The sequence below is a fragment of the Leiobunum rupestre genome, chromosome 10, assembly GCF_980474605.1.
Source record: "Leiobunum rupestre chromosome 10, qqLeiRupe1.1.hap1, whole genome shotgun sequence".
Lineage (NCBI taxonomy): Eukaryota > Metazoa > Arthropoda > Arachnida > Opiliones > Sclerosomatidae > Leiobunum > Leiobunum rupestre.
The window spans coordinates 23,778,262-23,797,616 of NC_143393.1; the positions used below are offsets into that span (position 1 = coordinate 23,778,262).

Below are 19,355 nucleotides of genomic sequence, written 5' to 3' on the forward strand. Positions count from 1 at the left end.
CGGTCCAAGTATTATTATGGTATCAATTTGGTCATTTGTTTAGTAAGTGAGTAGATTTTCGAATTTATGGGTCTATTGGCCCAAGTTTTTACAGCTCGGAATTCGGAACTGACACGATAAACGTTAAAAGGTTGAGCTTTTTTTTTATCGGACGTATGTACACCAGTAAGAACATCAATTAAGATTAAACGGGTGAAGCGAGTGACAACTGGGCAAAAGCTCTTCTCCGTTTATTAACCTTTTCAATTATCGGGCATCTGAGAGGGGAAATGACTTAAGTCGAATTGATTTGATTTTCGTTTTTTTATTTTATTGACTTTTAAGCAATTAATATAATTAAATTTAAACCTTTTTATTAGCCTGTAAAAGAAAATGGTTTTATACAATTTTTCATAGAGTTACAGGTTTAAATAATAAACATACATCAACTACATTAAGATTTATTATTAACATTTTACTAATTAAATTTATAGTTAAGTTTTCTACATTTATTGTGTACGTGTAATACGATGGATGTTTTCGAATCTAATTGACGGATATAGGCTTCGTGCGTATTTGAAATTTAGCTCACAAGTATCGCCGCCTACCGATGGAGTTTTAAATCGAATGTGTGAAAGCTATCGGCTCTTTCAAAATTCACTCTGCACAACTGAAAGTTTCTACCGGAATACCTAGAAATTCATAGGTCATCTGCATATTTAGTTGACGGATATTAAGGCAGATGGGGCTACAATTCCTGAGCTCGAAGCCTATTGCGCTACTATGAGTTGCATAATTTCAAGTTAAATGAAATCCTAATCAACTTAAATTACCTTTTAAGATTTTAGTTTTTTTTTGTGATTTTTATTAGAATTATAAAACCATTTTTTACAATATTTTATTATTATTCCCATGAAATGCATTATGAAATTTAAATCAATAATTTATTTAATTATAACTGTATTTAAATGATGGTAGCTCTAAGTTATTGGAAATTGCTTCTCAGTGTAGTTACGTGAGTTTCCGTTAAAAACTGATATTTAAAAGAGCCTGTTTGTACGATTGCGAGTATCGGATTTGCAGACTGTACCGTTTGTCCCGCATTCTACGGAACCGTAAGGTGACTGACGTAATCCAGACTGTCTGAAAGCACCACCAACTAGTATAAATTTGATTTCTACGCTACGACTAAAACGGGGTTAACAATCTATAATTCCCACTATTAGATTAGGACAAAACATCAATACGAACTTAATCTACTTAATTGGTACTTTGCGAACCACTAAAATTAGATTAGCTAGCAATATGCTGATCTAAATACAAGGATAAAGCATTGGTAATACCAATTAACGTGGCAGGAAATATAGGATATGTAATAAGTTGAAATCGAACTCCATTATGTTGTTTAAGTCAAAGCATGTTTTCGGGTGTACAGAGAATGAGTGGGCAGCACCCTGTTCCTGTTCTCTTCGTGGTTCCCAGAAGAAAAACCACGCCCTTACGCCATTCCTAATGTAGATAGTCCAGTACGATCACAGAGTCTCTCTCTCTCTAGCCACGATCACACTAGAGCTTAAAACGTAGTTTAGGTCGTTTTGAATGCCAGTTTCAAACGCCGACGAAAATTCTTGGTTCACACGTGCGAAATCGCTTCACCCCGGTTCGATTATAGCCAAGGCTTAACGTCATTTCAAATTATGACAAGAATTTTGAAAATATTAAAATGTATCCAAAACAATTAGTTAATCATGTTCACTATACATGAAGTAATATTATTTGACAATATTTAGAACTTTATTCCCATTATTTTTGAAAATACGAGCAATTTTACTTTCGCGCCTGGTCGTTTAGAAAGCTATTCTAAGTGAACTGACTTGGACGAGTTGCTTCCCGAACCAACACGAAGCGATTTCTCACGCTGGTTTGGAAAACTAGGGGTAAGTGTGAACATGGCTTAAGTGTGGGCGGAGAATATCTTCCGGGGATCACGAAAATACAGGCTATAGTTGCTGCTGCATATTCTCCATAAGATTCAATACTATTTTGGTGCGGGGAGTCGTATTCCAATTTCATCAATCTCGATTTGAAGCTTCGATGGCAAAACAGGAAGGAAGTGCGCTTGGACAAGCAACGGCGTTTTATTTTCATGCGTGCCCTTTTAAGCGCCAGCCTTTTTGCGTGGGGACGCGAAAAGGACAGAGCCCTCGGACCCGTCAAGAGACGATAACAACGGAGCCGAGCTGGCAGTTTGACGCTTTTCCCGCACGATTGGGCTATTTTTCATAGTAAATGCTTGGCTGGTTTTTTAGAATTATAATTATAACGAAATATTATTTTCAAACGAGGCTTATAATATCGGGTGTATTCCCCGTTTAGAAAATAAAAGTTTAGACTTAAGTGTGTTATATAAAAAAATGTCTTTACTTAAAGGGGCTCCAAAGTTCGGTGGCAAAAAAAAAAGAAAATTGACCATGCTTTTCATTCCCCCCAACCCCTCACTCGGCCTTGGCAGAGGCGGGCAGAGTCAACCGTAAATTTCGCACTTTACTGACTTTACACACATTTTGCCACTGAACTTTGGAGCCCCTTTAACTAAGATTTATTTTTATTAGCCCAATCTTTCAAAAGTATTTTACTAAGAGCTATAATAATTTCGAATTTGCGTAAAAAATACTGTCACACTTATGGATTATGATTATGTTATAATGATTATTATCTTTTCATTTCTGGTTAAAAAATTAAAATAACTATTTTTAATATTCGAAAAATATTTGTTAATATTAATTATATTAATAAAATTATTTGGGCGATAATTTGGGCTTCTTTAAAAGCTTCTATTATGTTTTAAAATGGTATCCTTTCTTTAAAAATAAATTTATATTTTTGGGCTAGTTTATTTCCAGTTGGGCTGAGTAAAGTCTCTTATACCTGGCAACTCTGCGGGTTCAAATGACGGCGTACGGTACCATTAAACTTCATTTATACGACAACGGCTAGAAAATGGACATTTTATGCCGAGTAAAAGGGTTGGTTTCCCTCAAAGTTAAAAAAAAATCTCTCAATGGTCTATTATATTTTTGAAAAGAGCGGCGGTGGAATGCGTTTGTAGTTTATTCAATCCGCGTTAAGGTTGGAGTTCTGACGAAGGTAGGTGGCAGGGTTTAGTCTGCGGCGTCCGGATTGTATCTTCAATTCCAGGCACGTGGTAACGGGCGGATTTTGCGAATTTTTCTCCTCTAAGAACAAGTACAATTGGTTCCGCGCGTTTAAACATTTTCTTTTATATGTGGCGCGATTTTTCGACGATTTCCTAGATTGACCGCGAAGGAGCGCCTAGCTTTTATTAACTCGTATCTCTCAGCTGATGATGAGTTTACGAAAATCTCCAGTTTCACCTCTTGAGCCGCTCCCAGTCAACGTTTCACACTCCTACAAAGAATTCCGCAGACTTTTATCTCAAAAGATGGAATTCTCTACTTGAATAGGCTTCTTTTCTCTTCGCCAAAAAGTACTCTTTCTGTCCGATTTTCTGTTTCTTCTGTATACGCTACGCAACGATTGATGTTAGGTATTTTTCGAAGAAACGGAATTCTTTGTGGGGTGCTGTGTTTTCGATGATCATATTTGGGACCATAAAGATTTTTTATATAAATATCTATTTTATTGTAGTAAATAATCTAGTTTGTAAATAATTCTTGTTGTCAAAAGGGAATATAACTTCAACAAATTTTACATTTCTGCGGACGGTTCCTACTCCCTTTAATACAGTGGCGTAGCTGATGGTTCACAGGGCCCGTGGCGCGGGGGGGGGGGGGCGAGCTTCAGGCAGGGTTGGCAAAAAACCGGCTTTTTTAAAAATTTAAAAATCCAGTATGGTTAAATCTGGCTGTAACCGGTGGTTTAACCGGTTAAAGCTATTAATAAAAAAAAGATCAAATTGCTTATATCAAGCCCTCATTGCTCAAATTTCCCGATTTAAAAATTACGTTTTTGCGCGTGACAGTACCTTTACATTGTGAGGTATAGCAGACTTATTTACCCGCTTTTATACCCTAACATGGCAGCGTATTTTCAAGCGCAAAATTAATTTTAAGATACCCTAATTGCTTATATGTTAGCTCTCATTACTCGCGACAAAAAGTGAAAGTTAAGTTTTGTCAATGTTCCTAATTAATTTCTAATTTTTTTTTATAAAAAAATGGTTTTAACCATGGATTTTATTTGGTGGTTAAATCCGGCTTAAATCAGGGTGGCTTAATCCAGTCTGGCTGGCTCTTGCCAACAGGGCCGTCTTTAGATGATTGGAGGCCCCAGGGCAAAGTGATAAGCGGGGCCCCTAATAATTCCAGACAATTTCTTAACCTCCAATGCGAAGCTCATCGTTGCCCTAATTTACAAATATTGGTTCAAATAAAAAATATCACGAAAAGACATGTTTTAGATAGTTAAATAATTTTAATAATTTGCCTTACAAAAGTTGAAAATGGGGCCCTCCAGAATCTTGGGGCCCTAGGGCAGTGCCCTATTTGCCCAATGGGAAAGACGGCACTGCTTGCCAACCCTGGCTTCATAAAAAAATTGAAAAGGGGGGCCCCATAGAGATTTTGGCGGGGAGGCCTTTGAGTAGGAGGGGTTGGCAAGCCCTACATGCCACGCGAGCCAACAGCTCCTTACACTAACTATTACCGTTAACCTCAACAAGTTTTTATGGAAGGGGAAACCCCTTAAACGAGTGGGGAGAGAACTTGTTAACTCAACGCAGAAGGAGTTGTTCCGAGTTTTCAGTTTTTCACCCAGTGCCACAAGCTTCCAGTTTATTTGAAATTTAAATTTGAATGTTTTTCCATTACCTCTTAGTATTTTAGCGTAAAATTGAATGGGCTCAAGCGATTTTGCACGTGCTTCCTGAAATAAAAAAATGTGCTTGCTTTTACGCCAAAATATTAAAGAGCGCGTGGAGCACTTTAACAAGTTGAACAACACACGAAGAATGTATGCTAGCGCCTATTGCGCGCGTTTGAAGTTAAAGGGCAACGCAAGTGGCCATTTAAGGGGGGAGGGCGCTTGGTTTGGAACTATGTTTTCTTCTACAAGTCGTAAGGTGGTTTTCCAAGGTTGATTTTATACCGCGCGAAATCCTTATTCACGGGGTGCAATTTCGCGAACTATTTTCTTAGCTCACCACCAAGGAACCCAGGATTTTTGGCTTAGCTTAATTTATTTATTATGGAGAAAAGAACTGAGTTAGTTTCCGAGAGTTGGACGTTGACATTACGTCGATTTAACAATGAAAATTCTTAATCCAAGGCCTCACACAGTTGGTCCTATATCCCGTCTCCCTTAACAATCATTATACCCCGACATAATATTTATCTTTGTTTTATTACATTTCTTTTGTATAAAGGATCGGATTTGTCGGTAAGCTCGGAAACTTTCCTCGGCCATTTTCGCGTAAATTTTGCATAAAAAACGCGAGAGGCGCATTTATACAAAATAAATTCGGCAAATATGGTTCTGTTTTTTTTTTACAGTGGGAAAGACTATGGCAGATAGCGCATGCGCAGTCGTTCTTTTTATCTATAAGTTAATTTACTCCCCCGCATGGTCACTTGCGTTGCTCGTGCCGCACATCGCGATGATAAAATAAGATAAAAGTTTTAAAAATTATCGTAACTTTACGAGGATCGTAAATGGCAGGCAAATGATCACAAGATGCCCAACTTGCCATTGCATTTTTCAATCATTTCGGAAATGCAAATAGAGTTCTTATTGGCATTCACAACACTCTAGTACCTGTTGAAAATCTGATTGATCCTGAAAATCTTTACCCTGGTGTCACATCAATTCCACTTTCTAACCCTAAAACATAAAATCATTGGTATGTCTAATCTTTCAAAATAAAACTGGTGCAAATTATTAATTACTTATCTTTAGCTTTAAGATTGACGTTTTCCAATATTTTATCATCCTTTCATATGCATTATATCAATATTTTTCTATTTGGCAAACCACTCCATTATGTACTTCTTTCATTTCTCACAGCTCTGTTAGTTTTTTTTAAACTCTCATTAGCTGGTTTTTTTATCTAATAACAAGCCTCCCTCTACCCACCGTTTTTTTTTCGCAAAATAAAAGGCGCCCTTTTTGAATTTTTAATTATTCTAATAAATTACAATATTTTCTTTTAAAATATTTTTTTTTATTGGCGAAGAACAATTATTTTTCATTGGGAAAAACATTTGAAAGTAATCGAGGAATAACATATTATTGAACCAGTAATAAATAACAAAGGATAATATCACAAGAGAACAAAATCATTGGAGTTATTAGATAAACTAGAGTATTTAGTAAATTCTGAATTTCCAAAAAAGATAATTCTTGACCACGAAACACTAGTCCCTTGATTACATTATAAGCAAATTTGTTCTACAAGTATGCCCCCAAGGTTTAAGTTAATAATGGGAGAGGGTGGTTTTAATTTTAAAAAGCAAATCAAATCAATTCGAAGAAAACTTAAATTATTCTGAATTAAAATGTCTTCGTTTATTGAAGTTTTCTACAAATTTATTTTAAATTTGATTAGCCGTAGCATGTAATTGAGCATTAGTGGGTTGACATGGGGGATCCTGTTCGCTTGGGCCATCTCGTTCTTCTACCATTGGCTAGGACATTTCCCCACCCTCGTCAAGGTAGAAATTGTACAAGATGGCACAAGCGAATAGAAATTTGCAAGCTTTATCTGGGGCATACAGCAAATTGCCTCCGTAATAACTCAACGCACGCCAAGTTGACTTGAACAGGCCATTCCACCTTTCAATGCAACTCCTAGTCTTACTGAGGCGATGGTTGAACCTCTCTTGAGCTTGACCTTCTGGATGAATCTCATTAGCTCCAGGAAGTTTGGTCTTCTTGAAGAATCCAAGATATATTTCTTGAAGTTCTTCCTGGGTAGATGTAAATTTGTAACACGACCAATCCTTGATACTGTGGATCTCTCCACCATGTGGCGATGATCATTGGCTGTCACCCACTGTATACTTCCAGTCACGTAAAAATGCAAGCAAATGAGTATCTATAGTGGCAACATATGAACAAGGTGGGAAAATGTTGGAAAGACAATATAATTTTACAATATTTTCCTAAGCCTTAGGAAAATTACTTCCTTCCCAGATATTTTCTTGCAAAAATGGATTTTTCCGTCACCCTGTGCCCGATTGCTTTCCTTGCTTATTTACTACTCAAAAAATATGCCTAGATAAAATATCAGTTTTGAGTATGAAAGAGTAAGATGAAAATATGTATTCCAAAAGGTTGTTTAAAACTTAAAAAGTTAACCAAAGTGTTGGTCATATAACCAGTGTTAAAGCACATAAATAATAGTAGTTCAAAAATATTGCATAGTGATAAAAATATATATTCCAACCTGGGAAGCTGCAGATACTGGCCGGCCTCTCAATGTTTAATGGTCAAGGTCGGGCCTTAGCTCTTCCAAAAGTTTAATGAATACCCTTTTTGGAAGTCGATAATTTGCTAAAAACTCTGTCTGATAACTCCAAAGGGTCTGGTATCTCGTGATAAATTCTCTCATTTCCAACTGGTTCCACATAGTTTATTCCTCGATTATTTTCCTCGGCTCTTCGTATCGCGAGCAAAGCGACAAACTCCGCCATTGTTGTTTTCAATATTTCGCGCCATTTACGTCTTTACGAGCCAATTGTCTCTGCACACCATTTTCGCGAAGTTCATTGGCCACGCCCACTTCCTCGTAAATTTACGAGGATGTTACGAGAGTGAAAAAACGTCTCTGCACCGGGCCCCTAACGGTTTTTAAGGCTTAATATTATAACGGTCCGACATTATGGCTTTCAGAAGTAATCCATCAAAACGGGAAATATTAGCGAAACTTAGAATTATCCATCAACTATGGTGGAGCTAATTGAACGTGGAATACTGTATGGACGTCCAAGTAGCCAAAAATGCTCTTCACCTTGGACTACCAAAAGCTCTCGCTAACCGACTAGCACGGGGAAGCGACGTTAGAGTCGTCGGGAAGAACTTTGAAAAGTGGTTTAAAAAGCAAGTATGTTTAGAAGACATCCACCTTCCAATTCTGTGTACTTGTTTCAAATTGAACGCTTACGGACGCATTGATGAACTGGAAATGGTAAAGCTGATTGTTTCGAACGAGAGAGTGGGCGCCAACGTCAGGTACGAATTGGCTGTCCAATATTTTATGGAAGAAGAAATATACCGCCTCCTCGGCCAAAAACGCCCGGGGACACTTGGATATTGCAGCTAACAATCACAGTTTTCTGCACCTGTACTGGTCTAACAGACTGCGAGGAAATTTGCGAAACTTTTGGACGTCCTACGTTAAATCCAAAGACTGGACTTGGTCAAAGTACTTGGACGAACCTGACCCGGAGTCCTTCAACAAGTTGGCCTGTTGGGAAGCCACAACGAGTGGTCCCCCGCAAGTGGTCCAGTTTTTCTGGAAGACACTCACTCTAGACGAAAGAGTATTCCAATTTAAAGAAGCCTACAATGCGCTACTTGAGAGCAGACCCGGACTGGCTGCTTTGGGGGCCCTCGGCTAGAGGACCGGCCGATGTGGGGTATGGATAAAAATCTAAATGGTTATTTATAGGACAACAAATAACGTTTGAAGTGTACTAGATTAGACGTGCACATTAATTTGAAACGCGTTTAAAGGACCTTTAGGAAAAATTTATTATAAGCTGTTTGGGGCCCCCTTGAGCTGGGGGCCCCCGGCGATCGCCGACCAGCTGACTTGGCCAGTCCGGGCCTGCCTGAGAGCAAAAGTCAAGTAAGTCGAGATACGTGACTATTGAAAGAAATTCAAAATAAGAATCCTTGAGTGTTTTTAAATTAAGGTGACTCAGTACAAAATTTTCAATATATATTTTCACTCTATTCTAATAGGGTTGAAGGTACTCCTAAATTAAACAAGATCTAGTTCAAATAATAATTTTAAAGCCAATTTTGTTTTTCACTTACCAGAGAAAAAATGTTTAGAACAAATCCTGTATGTTCTTTTATTGCATTGGGTCCAAGGCTTAAATTTCTTAGCCATAAATTACGCCGTTTGAGAGATAATTCTCGAGTAACCTCACCTTCGTTCGTTATTACACATGGTATTCTGAAGAAACTTAACTTTTCTTTGGTACTAATGGTTTCACAATTACTTAAACAACACACTATCACCGTTTTCAAACTTTAAACAAGTAAAAAAAAAATACCAGTCACTCCACCAAAATGGCGTAAAATTACGATAAATGAAAATTTATTTGGAACTGGATGGGGTAAGAATCGCCCCGCGAAAATAAAAAATTCAAAATAATCAGACGTCACCGTTTTTCTGCCGTCTGCCAATATGTGTAATTTCATTAACCCGGACAAGAATCCCAACATATTTTTCTATGGTCATCCAAGAAAAAGGACTCCTTAAAAGATTATCCTTTCAACGTGCTGAACGCTTGCCAATACCAACCGAGGGAGTGGTTTGAAGAAGTGGCTAATTTCTTATGGAACGTTACCAGCGTCCAAGACCTCGACCAGCTTATGCTCAACGCTGATACGGAACATAACGATCACCATGATTGTACACGTTTTATTTCGCAAATGGCGGCGAGGGTGGTGCTCGGAATTGTTTATTCATTATCCACAAATTCCGATTTATTTAAAAAACGTTGGTAAAAAGAATATCATTTTAACTTATTTAATTATGTTTTTTACGCAACCAAGCATTTAATTGTTTGTTTTATTTAAATAATAGGCTTATTCACTTTCGATTATTTAAACGTTTTACAATTTTTATTCAACTATTGGTTATTTAAATAAATATTATTTCAATATCGCCGAGCTTATTTTATTAATGGATAAAAATTAATCGAAATCCGAGCACTAGGCGAGGGGCAAATATGGTAAGAGTGGCGTACCAGAATATTAGTTTAGTACCAGCAACGGTCTCCAGTCTGGCTGACCCGACTCTCATCATCGACGATGATTTTGACCAAGTTCTCCTGAGATTGTTCAACGGTGATGGAAAACAATTGCGCCAATTAAGCGAGGCAATTGTAAATGAAGAATCGGAAATGGCTCATGGTAAACAACAATTGTTTCGCCGTGATATTCAAAATTTGATCGCTTAATTAATTTTCATAATACGTCAAAAGATATACATAGTTGTAATGCTTTTGTTCAATATTTTATGTACTGTACTTTTAATTAAAATTGTTTTACTCTTTATTTTGAATATACAATTTAAATTTTTGGATTTGTTCCGATAGTTCTGGATTATTTTAGCACATATGATTCATATCAGCTGCTTTACTTCAAAACCCAAGTATCAAAATATTTACGAAATTGTTTTTAAAACTGATTAAAAAATTTAATTTTTATACTATATTTGGCGAGCGCATTAACGAAATCTAAGAAGACATATATCCTACCAATAGGCACCCATTTCGCACCATTATGCACTACTATTTTCAAATTTTGCACCAGTGCCGTTTTGAAGGAATTTAGTTTTGAAAATGGCCGGGCAAAGTTAATAGTTAATATCCCGCCCATTTGGAAATTTCAGCAAAAAATGGCCTAAAAATAGGCACCTATTACGCACCGTCATTTTCAAAATTGACACTATACCCGTTTCGGAGATGTACAAATTTTGAAAATGGGCGGCCAAATTTAATACTAGCCCACCCATTTTGAAATTTCAGCAAAAAAGAAATTACACACCATTATGCACCGTCATTTTCAAATTTTACACCATACCGGTTTCGTAATTTGAAAAAGGGCACCCATTTTGAAATTTCATATCTACCGCATTACTTGTTACCTCTTTCGCAACTGTAATCAATATCATATGTATAGTTTTCACCATTTCTAAAATATCGTGGCTCTTAGTTTTGAAGAGGCTTAAAAACACTCGTAGAAATATTATGTCTTCGGTCGCCTGCTATGAAATTTGGAGATCGGGGGCCCACAAGTTGGTCATTTGCCTATTTAGTGCTTTTGGGCGATATTAGACTTTAAATCTACATACTCTTTTTAAATTAAGATCGACTTGGTTGAAAATTATATTTATAGTTAGTACTGATCATTTCTGAAGTACGTTTTCGGTCGCTTTAAGAAATTTTAATTTTAAGTGAGATTTCTGGCCAATTCGCGGGACCCCACAGTCCACGTAGGCACTATTGTGATACTTGAATTTCGTACAAATATAGGTGCCATCTAACTCGTTCGCTTTAGATTCCTTATTTCCAAAACCAGGTAATTCGAAAAATTCGGTTCGTCTAAAATTTAATTTAAATTAACGTGTTCACGTTTCGCTACCTTGTTTTCAAAACCCCGTAACTCAAAAAATTCATTTTCGATCAAATTCCTCTTGGGTTTATTAAGTTTATGTACAGGATGATTGAAAAAAAATTCAAATTTAAATGGAATATTTAAAATATATTTATTTATCGTAGCAAACTATTTATCGACTTAGGATACATTCCCTTTAAGCAATTAGGTAATCAGTAATCACTAAATATAATCACTTGAAATCACAGTTAAATTGTGATAAATCAGAACATTCGAAAATCAGTACTCAGGTGTACAATGGTTTTCTAATCCAAGTCTAGTAGATTTCCACAAATAAATTCCCCTATCTGAGTGAATTGCTAGTTTTGCTACCAACGCAACTGTCCTGAAGTACCTTATCCCTTCCGGGAATATTGTACGGATTCTACGGAAGTTAGTACTGCCGCAATGCATTACATAAGTCTCGAAATTGTAGTGGGCGTCTGCCTATAAAATCGACCCATATTTAGAGCACAGCGTAATCGTCAAAATGCAAGCAACAGCTGGTTCTTTTCCGATCAAATTTGATTTGTTCTCTTAAGCAAACGCGCATCTTAATAACGGCGTCCATGAGGGCGCGATTTCGAGGGCGAATCCGTCCGAAAGTAGTGGCGTCACGTGACCAGGAAACCCGAAAATCCGCCGACGTTCCGCCCCCCTAAAGTGGTAGCCCCCCTTCTGCCAGGCTATTCTAAATCTGCTGGTGAAATAGTTGATTGGCCCGGAGGTGAAATGAGGAGCTGGGCCAATGCAGCCAGTTTCGCGAGCGGAGTTACGTCAATCCAGTTTAGCCCGTAGCGCCTAGTTTTTCTGCTCTCCGCCGCCACTACCTAAAAACTTTATCGTTTTTGACGAAGAAAAGCGGACCACGACTGCCTTGGGTCGTTCCAACCGCGTGCTTAAAGGAAAGCCGGCGATGCGGTGAAGTCTGCGTGATGATGAGAACGCCGTACCTCGTACGGTTAGCGGGGTTCATTTCCCTTCTCGCTCTCCTTTATTTTCCATCGACGCACTTAGGCTGGAGGAATAGATTTTATGGTAGTATTTTTAGGGGTTTTCCTACTACGCATTTTCCTTGGTCGCGTGGAGATTTTGATGCTTATGAAAAAATATTATTGTTACGCGATTTTTTTTATATTTTGTTTTATAAGGAAGTATGTTTATTTAAAATATTAGTGAATTTAAAATTAGTGACTCTTTCAACGAATGTTTAAAATATTCAAATAAGAGTTGGGTTGTTTTTTTTATTTCGATTCTGTAAAATAGTACGATCAAATTGGAAATTATTTCTTTACGTTTGTGAAGGAAATGTTACGAAAAATTAGCTTCCATTTGAAAAATAAATATACATTCAACCACTGTACATTATCCTCAAAACTAAAGATACATTTTAAATGTTAAAATTAATACATTATTATAACTTAAACATTCACAAATTTCCGATATTGCGCGTCGAATTATTTCAAATAATTAGCACATTAATATAAATTCAATAATTATCAAATTTCTGATATTGCTCGTCGAAATAGTGCAAATCGTTAGTACACATAATAAATTCAAAAACTATTAAATTTCTGATATTGCGCGTCAAAATATTTCAAATAATTAGCACATAATAAATTCAAAAATTATTAAATTTCTGATATTGCAGCTCAAAATATTTCAAATAATTAACACGTTATTATAAATTAAAAAAATATAAGATTTCTGATATTGTGCATCGAAATATTTCAAATAATTTAACACATTATTGTAAATTAAAAAAATATCAAATTTCGAATATTGCGCTTCAAAATTTTTCAAATAAGCTACGAATAGCTAAAACTTTTCAAAAAAAAATATCACGGTAATAAAATCAATATAATTGAAAGTTATACAAAATAAATTTTAAATATACGTTATTCTTCGTTCCAAAAAAAAACAAAGCCAAAAAAGTGTGCGTATTACTTTCGTGCCTCGCTCCGTCGATCCCGGGCCAGAGAGAAGAACCGAATGCCGTTAGTATTTTCCCCCTATCGGTAGTAGGACGAATCTCTCACCTGTCCTATAGCTCGGCGCCAAAGCCCAGGTCGGTCGCTGTGTTTTGTCGGGGCGCGCTTGTTGTCAGTTCGTTTGCGAGTCGTGGTACCAGCTGGTGGAGAGATTCGAGTGTCGCTGGCTTTCGATATTAGCGACCGTGTTCCTCGAATAGCAGCTACTGGCTATTAGATTTTAGAGTGCCCCGAAGCGCTTTAGGATATTTTGAGAATTCTTTCGCCCGAGTTTTTAGCGAACGGAAAAAAATAAATTCGCCACAATGTTTCCGGTGATTTGTCACCATTCCATCATGGATTAACCGTTTTGTGTCGTTGTCGTCGTGATAAAACCGTCATCGATTTCCGTTTGTTTAATTTTCGGCAGTTTGTTTTTGGATTAACGATAACTATGGATATCGTTTAAGTTTTTAAAAGTCGTTTATTTCTTATCCGTGCGGATTTTTTAATTAATTGGAAACTCTCAAAAGTGTTGTTTGTGCGGAAACTGAAAGGTAATTATTTTAAATTTAACTAAAATTCGTTAAGAATTACGACGTTGATATTAATAGATACTTTGTTACGTTATTTCCAAATGACAGGTTCAAATTTAAAAATTATATATTACTAATATTTGCATATTTTGAAACTGAACAGAGAGGCTGGTTAAATTATGAAACCAAATACGTCTCAATATTTAACTATATTTAATGAATTCTACCCAGATGCGTTTATATTCAATTGAGTTATATATTTTCCAGTTTATCATGGTTTTTTATTTTGATAAAATGAAATGATATTATTCCATGACTTAAACGTTCGCCTTGCTCTAGATGTGAAGAGTGGGTTTAAAATTTTCTGAGAAAACGCCTTTGCGTTTTAACCAAAAAAAACCAAAACAATTAAGTTTAATCCGGATTATTCGCATTTCATTTTTCATTGAAAAAGTTAAGAGATTATTTGAGAAATTTAGCGAGTGAAACCCAGTTATTTTATACTATCTAGAATTCAATATATATTATCCATTACCCAATATGTAATAATTAAAAAATGATATTTTAACTTATAAATATGTATAATAGATGATTGGAGGTTTACGTTTTTATATCGTGAATTTACCTTTGTATAGATTTATATGAACGTGAAAATGTAATACCCCAATCCTCCCCTTACTGAAACGGGAAGGCGTATTGAATATATATATTTTTTAAAGACAAAGTAGGGAACGCAACTGCCCTCCCCCCGCATGCCATTGGATCGCTGTCAAATTGACAAATGAACTTTCTATGCCCCGAACCCGTGTTTTCGGTATTTTCTTTCGTTAAATATTTATACGTTGACCCTCCTTTGACCCCGGCAACCCCGCGCGTAGGTCTGTTGCAGGCTACGGCTAGAAAGGCGCTCGTTACGTCGGAATTTCAGGGGATATATGTTCGACCACGATTTTAACCTTTTGGTTATGCTCTTTTTCCAACTCGAAACTAGTTTATGGGCCAGTAGAAAAGCTACTAAGGGGGACGCCATATTGAAATAAATCACCTTCACCGTAGTCAGGTTGTTTCGCGATGGCGGTACCCGCGAGATGGTTGCGGGAAAGGTCGTTACGGGATGGAAAAAATTTCGACCCTATTTATAGCTGACCAGGCGAGAGGCCTTTGAACCTAAGCTATTATCACGAGTCCCGGACGAACTTGTATCTTAAATAAAGCGGAGGATGTGTAGCCCGTACCCACTGGCGTACGTTTAGTCAAGGTATCAGCTTATACCTTTACGAAATATATTTTATACAGGGTCACCTTATAGTTGAGATAGGCCAGGGACGGTGGTACAACTAGATGTATCGAGGTGCACGCTAACACGTGGCGTTTTCGTACCAATATAGCCAAAGGCGAGTTTGTAATAACGTCTATAACTCCCTGACTCGGTTACCCGCTGTAAAGTTACTTTTGATTTTGGTCCCGATTCTAGGCTGATAATAGCAGTTCATAAATAAATTCAGTTGGCTTGTTTTGGTATCGCGTTATCTGGTGTTGCTAGTCGCGTCTACAGGTGATGCTTTTAATTAATGATCTATCGACCATCCCAAATGTCCCTCCCGGCCGTTTTCGATCGATGCGAGGGATAATGTTTTCGAATTACGCGTTATTTATACACTTTTGGATTTTTATTTACATTCGAAAGTGATTTCGGTTTCGGGACGTCTCTTTATTTATAACGATTCCGTCTATTCCCGTCCCCAATAAGAAATATAATCACCATTTTCGTAATTAAACTAGATAATTATCTTTTAATTGTTTCTTTGGAGATATTTGGACCCCAATAAATATTTATTTTTAGTCGTTTCTTGGAATATAAAAGACTGATCGAATCTAGGTGGTTATTTATAAATTAAATAATATTACAATACAAACGCTTATCTTGTCTTAGAACCAAAATTATCGTGTACGAGGAACAATTCGTCCACTTTTTGAAACGCGGGTTTAAACCAGTTAATTTAAACGAAATCGCCCAAAATATACTGAAAGATACGATAGAAAAAATATCACGATTTTAAGTTTGAAACGGGCGTTTTTTCATACGTAAAAATGAAAACAAAAAATGCGTATTCTGTACGAAAAGCTTAAATGTCTCGAGAGTCCTTCTTGTCAAACGAAGCGAAACACCGTTCTATACATAGTTCAAATACGTTTAAGTTGAACGAACCAATTTGTTCCGTAATACAAAAGAGATGTACGTATTTTAGTAGAAAAATGTCGCGTCTTTCGCGGGTACGTAACACGCGTGTAAGGATCAATGTTTTATACTAATGTATGCCAAATCTCCCGCGTCGTGGCGTGAAAGATATAAATTTTCGGTCATACTTCAAGTTCAAGGACAATTTTATTTTGTTGCCTCGATGATGGTATTTTTTATCGTGGTTAGCTACTATTTCGAGACAAAAACCGATTGCGGGTAAAGTCTGCGTCATTAGATTTAATATGAAAGTGTCGGATGGGCCTCTCGTATTCGCTATTAAAACGCTCCTCCCCCCTCCCCCTCGAGTCTTATTTTCTATACCTATTCTAAGCGAAGCAACATCTTCTCACGGCTCCCGCTGAGGGGCGAATCAAGAGCCCTCTCATCATTACGTAGAACTTTCTTATAGTCTATGACGGCCAGAGGGGGGGAAATTCGTCTTCTGGTTCTAAGCGTACAATCACGCCTGTGGATTATAAACATATTGATTCCTCTTCATTAATTATTTTTCTTCTTTCATTGGTGGTATTTGTACATTCCTTGACGAAAGAGAAAACTATGTACCGTCTGCTGATGGTTATTGATCATGTTTAATTGTTAAGCAGGGCCGGCGCTAGGATTTTCGGGCCCCAGGAATTTTTTACTCCAAAAGTTTTTTTTTTTTGGAAATAGTCAGAAAACTTTAGTTAGGCACCCGTTCCGGCGGGCCCATTTCGGAGACCCGGGCCGGGGTTCTTTTGCCCCGCTTACCCCCCCCCCTAACGCCGGCCCTGTTGTTAAGGACATACCGCGTGAAATAATTGTACTGCTAAACAATTTGCCTTCTTATAAAGTCACATTGGCCTTCTTGTTTTGATGTTCCCGCTGCTTCACGGGTGACGTATCGGTGACGTTTTACTACGAAAAGCCCTGGACATAAGGGTAAATAAATTTGACGGGGCACCCTGTTTTTAAGTATAAATTGAACGTATTTCATGACGAATGAGCTACGTAAAAAACTGGTAGAGAAATCTTTAACGTTGTTAGACTTCGGCTATAACTTTGGCAATGGCGGCCATTTTGGGTGTAAATTTGTTTTATTTGTAGGAAAAAAACGTTGGTTGACGTCACACTGCTAATACTCTATAGCAATATTTCACTTTAACCACATTTAAGAAATATAAAATGGATAATATCATAAAAAATATAAAATAGGTTAAAAAAATCAATTGAAATCAATTCGTGAATAGTATTGGCAAGTTGAGCAGCCAGGCGGTCCTGTAATTCCTATTAAATACTATTTCCACTTCTTAATTTTGGGAATCATAGCGTTTTCAATGCTAAAATTTGCCTTAAAATATCCTGTGTTTGAGAAATTTTGGATCTATATTATCCTATATAATATTATTTTGTATCCTGTATAATCCTATAAATGAAAAAATATAATCCCATTTTTCCAATAATTAATTTTAACTTTGGTTGGTCTCCCTGTTACGTACATTTTTCCCTTAAAAAATTATTTATTATTATTGAGAAATTGTAAATCTATATTATCCTATATAATATTATTTTGTACCCTTTATAATCCTATAAATTAAAAAAATATATAATCCTATTTTTCCAACAATTACTTTTAATTTTTGGTTGGTCTCCCTGCTACGAATATTTTTCCCTCGGAATTAAGATGCTCTTATAAAGTGTGCATAAACGCCAAAGGAAATAAACATCCTTATATTTGGACTTGATAGCCTTAAAAATAAATTGAATCGGACAGAGAACATGAAAAACACCATTTAGTACAATCACGACAAACAAGAAACGTTCCTCTTATAGCGTAAACAATTTTCCCCCGGATTCCGGAATAATTTAGATAGAAGGCGCTAATGTGGGGGTATCTTTTACGGACCCATTTCACGAGAGCGCGTTTAGAGGGCCGCCATCAGATAGAACTCCGCGCTTCCTAACGTTGCCCTGAGCGCCCGTTCAAATCTGAGTGAAATGGGTGTCCAACTATATAGATAGGATCATTACCCGGTAAATTGGTCTGCTAGAAGAGACATTTTCGGTTCCGTCCAAAAACGGTTTATTTCGCCGTATATTAGGTCTAAATTGGGCGTTTCCAGCGTACAGCAACGATCCCTTGACAACAGGGTGACGATCTAGCCTTGTTTTTCCCCCTACCCGCTTAAACTGTCTCAAATTTTATTTTCATAAAATTATCGCTAATTACAGCGTCGACCTCCGAAAATTGAAATATTTAAAACGGTACGGTCGAACATTTTGGGAACGAATTCAAGAACTTTTAATTGCTCCACATTATCTTTTGGCGGTCTCCTTTATTGGTCGAATTAAGTAATCGCGTTCTATACGCGTACGTCGGTACTTCTGGTTAAAATGAGTCAAGGCGCGTTTCACACGTTGGCGTACCTAACGTCATTTAGCATCTGTTTTCGGAATGACATATTTCAGTCCTGTTTTTGACATTGACTCGATGGGGACTTTTTTAAAGGATTACATCTTTTTTTATTTCGGGTCTTTTTGTCATTAGGAATAGCCGAGGGCTCGTATTCGCATTTTTGAGTGTGGTTTACGTTTAGAGAATAGGCATTTCTGAGTCACACTGTCTCCGGATTAAATATGGATATTAGTTTTATTTTCCCGGGGAATTATAGGCCTAGATTTGAAATTCTTGCGTTTTTTATTCGTCTTTAAATGCTGATTTTGAATTTATCCCGCTGGGAAAAATACAATATCGTTAATCACTCTTAAGATTAAAGAAGGACGTAGATAGTTTGAAAAATACAATTGTTGTTGCCTTTATAAAGGGATTAAGGATTTTATATTACAAAATGTATACAAAAACCCGTACTTAATAAAAACGATGATCTTTTTTACATCGCGAATACTAAAATATATTATATATATTAATATATTAAAAATATATCATCTATATTAATATATTAAAAATATATCATATATATTAATATATTAAGAATATATCATATATATTAATATATTAAGAATATATCATATATATTAATATATTAAAAATATATCATATATATTAATATATTAAAAATATATCATATATATTAATATATTAAAAATATATCATGTATATTAAAATATTAAAAATATATCATGTATATTAATATATTAAAAATATATCATGTATATTAATATATTAAAAATATATCATGTATATTAATATATTAAGAATATATCATATATATATATAAAGTGGGGTGGCGGAGTGGTTAGCACTTTCGCCTCGCAGCA

At 36.3% G+C, this 19,355-nt stretch overlaps 1 protein-coding gene across 2 annotated transcripts in view; it reads left to right on the forward strand.

Moving 5' to 3' along the window:
• The window catches only part of RhoGEF64C (Rho guanine nucleotide exchange factor at 64C), a 145,942-nt gene that overhangs the window by 76,722 nt on the left and 49,865 nt on the right, over positions 1–19,355 (forward strand). The window contains exon 1 of one of the 2 annotated variants that reach the window (XM_090161982.1): positions 13,464–13,876. The exons of the other annotated variant lie outside the window; for it this stretch is intronic. The gene's annotated coding sequence lies outside the window, so the exon portion shown is untranslated. Of the gene's footprint in view, positions 1–13,463; positions 13,877–19,355 lie in introns of those variants that run through there. 2 annotated transcript variants of the gene reach the window in all.